Genomic DNA, 6,000 nt, shown 5'->3' with positions numbered 1-6,000 from the left:
AGGGTATCCACAAGGTGAAAGCCAGGCATCCCGCCGCGAGGGGCCGTAGTGGAGATTAAGCAAGCTATTGCCCAGAGTCGCAGAGTGTGACCCCGTGAGTCGAGTAGGCACCGGAGCGAGAATTGTCGAGTCCGTGGAATTTTGAGCCCGAGACCCGCCGAGGCGGGGAATCGAACCCTGGTCCACGGCCGATCTCAGCTTCTGGGTCTGCCGCCTCTAACCACTGAGCCACGCTTCTCCACTCCTCTAATGGGGGGGATAACAGGAGGGGGAGGATCTGGTTCCGGTTCAGAGTTCGAGAGTGCGAAGGCTAGAGACAGGGGGGGTTGCAGTCCCTTTGTAGGTGATAGTTTTCTTCACTGCAGGGGCCGATGTGAGCTAGTGGAGTGGGGGTTGGCAAGGGGGGCTGTGCTTTGGAATTGCTAGTTGGTATGGGGTCTCTAAGGGCGGGAGACTGAGAGCTAGGAGTGCTTTGGGAGCTGGGGGAGGGGGGTTGGGAGTCGGTTGGGGGCTGTGTTCTGGAAGGTTGGGTGAAAAGGGTCTGATGGGACTGAGAACTAGGTGTGTTTTGGGAGTTGTGGGGAAGGGGGTTGGGAGTCAGTTGGGGGGAGGGGGCAGGGTTCTGGGGGGTTAGGTGAAAAGGCTGGAGGCCGGGGGATTTAGGATAGGAGGAGCTCGGGCTAAGGGAGACGTATGGATGGCGGAGTGATTGAGCGTGGGGGGGTGGGATCGCTGTAGTGGCGAAAGCCTGCTCCGAGGACTTGGAGTTTGTAAGGAGCCATTAGGGGTGGAAGGGATCGGCTGGTGTGGATAGTGAGCTGTCGCTGCCTTAAGAGTGGGGAAGAGGGAGTCGAAGAACTCTAAGTTCTGGTCTTTCGCTTGAATTAGAATGGTGCCATTCAAAAAAATGGTGATGGAGATGTCTCCGGTCAGGGACTGTTGGTTCAGGGGGGAGATTGTTAGTTTACAGTTGTGTTCTGTAAAGGTAGTTTTGGAGACGGGGAGGAGAGAGTTAAAGATGGTGACCCACAAGTCAGCCCTGAGGGTATGGAAAATGAAGTCCATTTTCCTCTGTCCTCTAGATGGGCAATGATAGGTGTCAACAACTAGTGTTTCGGGGTGTTGCCTGATTAAATTCTGTTTGAAGCGTTTTTTTGCTTTGAAAGAGAGCTTATGAGGGAATGTTCTAGCGAAGGTGTTCTGCCCTAGTGGATACAAGAGGTTAAGGGACGGGCAAGGATGTGTGACCATTTGAGTGGCTGGAGGCATCCTAGCTGGACATGGGGAGGAGTGGGACCTCAGAAGGGGTAGTCTGGAGGTGGTGGGGAGGAGGGAGGGCGGATGCCTAGGAGGTGGGGGGAGTGGGCGGAGCGGTCCGGGGGCCTCTCAGAGGGCGGACCCAGTTCTCAAGAAAGTCGAAGGTGAGGGATGACGATCATGAGATAGAAGAGGATAGCGATGGGCTTCAAGCTCCTTGGACGGACACTTTGACGGACACTTGGAGTCTAAACAGGTCGACTCTTAACAGTCAGGCGACCTACCTGCCTAGAGGCAGGCTGGAGCTTAAAGACGACGAGTATGGCGGTGAGTTAGGTTTAAGGACTGGTGGCCCTTGGAGAGTGGGGCCAATAGGTAAGTGAAGTGACCGGCGATGTTAGTAGGGGGAGGTCTTTGCTGCAAGATCAGAGAGAGGAGCTCAGCCTGAGATCACCACTGTACCTTCATTGTCCATCGTGGTGGTCATTCTGTAATTTCCTGTCTCCTCGAGCCTTTGTATCATTAACTTTGTGCAATTGCAGTTGCAATTTTCTGTATTGTGTATTAACTCTTATTTAAAAATGTCAGCCTGCCGGCGATAACAATTGAAGGGGGCTCTGTTACAAAATCAGGTGAGAGAGGGGGACACATCTTTTACCGGAGACCACCAATGCACCTTTGCTGGGAGAGATTCTGCCTCAGATTAAAGCCCATTGTAACAAGAAATCGGGCAGAACATGTCCAAAGTGGTGGCCATTTTGGGGACAGGCGACCCTTTGAGATAGCATTGAGACAGAGTCTGAAGTGACCAGCGATTTCCAGAGGTGTGGTCTCTGCTGCATACTCCGTGTATAAATCACTGCTAATCGTGAGATCTCCGCTGCCCCTTTGCTAGAAGAAATTATTCCTCTGAGATTAAAGCCATTATTACCTGAGATCGGACAGACCAGCCCTCTTTCCATGACCATTTGATGTCCAAAGTGGCGGCCATACTAGGGACAGGCGGCCCTTTGCGCGAGGAATGTGATTGTTCTTGCGCTCCTGTGGCTCGGCGCTTGGATCCTGACTCTGCGACACCGGGCTGGTGGTGTAGAGGCCCTTTTGGAGATCTAGGGCTCATTTTTCAGACTTGTGTTTCGGATGGAGGGTGGCCATGTTGGGGGCAGGCAGACCCAGCTGTAATGAGCGTCTCATCGGGACCGTCGTGGGGCCTCCCGCACTGGTCTCCACCTTTGCTCTTCTGCTCCGATTGAGTGCCACTCTGCTGCAGTCCCGACAAACCCTCCTTATACGAGGGGCGGTGGAAACGCGACTTGCTGCTGCTCCCGATCTCTCGGAGCCGCTAGCCCTGGGGGAGCTGCTTGTGGATGCCTCGTGGATGACTCGCCCTATCCTCACAGCCCGGTAAGTGCTCCTTGCCAGATGGTGACTGGTGCGGGTAGGGGAGGGGGAGAGGCTCCGGTAGTAAACTCGAGGGGGGGGTTGGTAGTCTCCAGAGCGTTTGGGACACAGACCTCCTAGTGGGGCTTGTCGACCCCAATGGCGCTTCCCCCGAGTTCCAGGCTGGCAACCGGGGGTAAAGTTCTTTCGTCGCTGTTCAGGGTCCGTTGCTCGCCGTTTCAATGGCAGGGGGGCGTTCGGTGGGGTAGCTCCGGTCGGGATTTACACAGAAAAGTGATCCCTTGACCCAGAGCTCATCCCAGTGGCGCCCTCCCTCCTTCATCATTCATGACATGGTCAGTGACATCACTGATGACATCACTGATGACATCTCAAATGACATCACTGATGACATCATCCAGGTGATAATCTAAAGCACCTCCACACTCACTAATATAACAATTGATACACCCACACCAAAATGCAGACTACCATTTTCAAAACAATAGACACATCAATACCGGTTACTACATACCCACTCACTGATTCCTAGGTCTACACACAGGTCCACTGATTCACCCATCCAGTTACTCATACATGCAGTCACTCATCAATACAACACTGTCATATGCACTCATATACCTATACAGACACTCACACACCACCACTCACCCATAGAGTTAATCACACAACAAGTCAGTCATGCAAACAATCATTGACATTCCCTGTTACTCACCTATACAGTTATCCACACACCACATCACTTTTTCATACAAATACTAACACATACTTACTCTCTTATACAATCACTGATACAAGCACACACTCATCCATACAGCCCCTCTCACAATCACTCACTCACATATAGTTATTTAGATACTCCAACACTCACATATACTGCCTTTCACATATGTAGTTACTTACACATGTACCACTGAGACATCCATTCACTCACACACATACCCATACACACACTCACCCACCTATACAGCCCTTCACAGATACACTCTTGAACCCATAACCCCAGTGAATTACCCACTCACAAATATATGCACAGTGTCACACCCCCCCAACCCACACAGACACTCATACAGATACTCAAACAACCAATCAATAACCCATATAGACTCATGTAGTTACTCACCAACCCATGGAGCCGCTTACACACCGACTGACAGATTGACACAGACATTTACACAGTTTACTCACTAACCCATGCATTCAGTAAGACATGTTTAATCACTCACTTATACAATCAGTCACGCACCTATTAAATCATCTATTCAGACACTCATACATCCACTCATACTTCAATACACCTTGGCATATATATAAAACATATTTAAACTTTACAGAAACACACAGCCACTGGGTGATGTCATCAGTGATGTCATTTGAGATGTCATCAGTGATGTCATCAGTGATGTCACTGACCATGTCATGAATGATGTAATATGTGATGTCATCAGCAGTGCATTGCGGGGAGCACAAGTTATAGTTAGCTCAACTAACTATAATGTCTAAATTTCAATGGTTTTGTATGAGTGAAATATCCAGCTAACTATAACGTCCTTGAAACCTATGGTCTTGCAGTGAATTTCTAATGTTTCATTTCTAACTATAATGTTCCTGAAACCTATGTTTTTTTCAGTGAAAAAAAAATAAATAAATAAAATATATATATATATATATTTTTTTTAAACACCGATTCGTTTCACCGCCGCCGCTCCTCCTTTTCCCGGGTGCCACGACCAGCGGTGGTGAGCCGCTACACACTCGAACACTTTTCACTCCAGTAAGGCTGAAAACAGGCCAGCACACAGGTCTCCGATATTGTATATTTTATTGCAACCCCATCACCCTTAACAGACGCGTTTCGCTTAAAAAAGCTTTGTCAGACACTGACTTGTAAATATGCTTCTCTTTTTTTGTATATTCTATCTCAATTTATGCCATTAAAAGAAACCTTTAAACATCTCTCACGGCATTTCATATTCTTGTCTGGGTGCCAATTTTATTATTCTGCATGAATTCTCTGCTTGCACCCATGTGAAACATTGCGCAAGAGTCTTGTAAATATGCCCCTCTTTATCTTATATTCCATCTCAATTGATACCATTAATGAAATACTTTATGCATCTCCCACACCATTTCATATGGTTTTCTATCTGCTATTCCTATCCCTCTCCATACATTCACTGCTTCCACCCATGCTAAAGGTTGCAGAAGGCGCTTTAAAAAAAGAGCATATTTACAAGTCCAATGAAACCATAACACAATTTCTAAACCAGCATTGAATCCAAGCATAAAAAACTATTTATAAAGAAGACTACCTTATAAACACACAGCTAACATTATCGAAAAAGGTAAAAATATAATTCTTTAATTCACACAGACACTCACTATGATACTTGTCAAAAATCTTTAAACTCTCTATCTTTTTTAAAACAATCATTACTCACCTTTAAAAATGCTTTGGAAGATGTAAAACAGTGTCAGTCACAGTCAACAGATATTCTTAAGCAGAATGTTATGTTATTGTTTGGTAAAGCGCAGACAGCTGCCCCAGCAAAGAGGCGTCCCGGCGCTAAGGAACTACAGATACTCTACTAAGGATGGGAAGAGAGGGGAAGAGGAGGCCTAGGGGTAGGGGAATAGATGAGTCTTGATGGCTTTCCGGAAGGAAGCCAGGTTATCCAAGGAGCGGATGTTCTGTGGCAGAGCGTTCCAAAGCTTGGCTCCCAGAGCCCTGAAGGAGCGACCGCCAGTGCGGCAGAGCTTTGTGCGAGGTATGCTCAGTAGGTGTTGGCCTGAGGAGCGCAGATTGCGCCGCGGTACATAGGGTGTAAGGAGAGGTCGCAACAGTTCTGGACGCCCGAGTTTAATGGTTTTGAAAGTCATAATGAGGGTTTTAAACTGGATTCTGGAGTCAATAGTTAGCCAATGCAGCTTGCGGATCGTGGCTCTAGCAGAGCATCTGCGAGGGAGACCAACCAGGGCTCTTGCCGCAGAGTTCTGCACGCGTTGCAGTCGTGCTATCTCTCCTTTGTTGGCACCAAGAAGAAGAACATTGGCGTAATCTAGGCGGGAGAGAATCGTGGCTTGGACAATGAGTTGACGAACCTTGGCGTCAAAGAAGCCAAGTATGGGGCTGAGACTCCTCAACAGACCAACACACATAGCTGCCACCTTTTTTGTGTGTGTCTGAAAGTTGAGTGAGGAGTCCATCCAGACTCCTAGGTTTTTGACCAGGGTTTTAGGAGGTGGGATGGTGCCTAGTGACGAGGGGGATATATGACGGTACAACGCGTACCGTCACAACGCATACCTTTACAACGCGGCCGTGACAACGCAAGTCGTTAC

Source organism: Lissotriton helveticus, chromosome 6, assembly GCF_964261635.1.
Source record: "Lissotriton helveticus chromosome 6, aLisHel1.1, whole genome shotgun sequence".
Taxonomy (NCBI): domain Eukaryota; kingdom Metazoa; phylum Chordata; class Amphibia; order Caudata; family Salamandridae; genus Lissotriton; species Lissotriton helveticus.
This window is presented reverse-complemented; position numbering follows the sequence as displayed.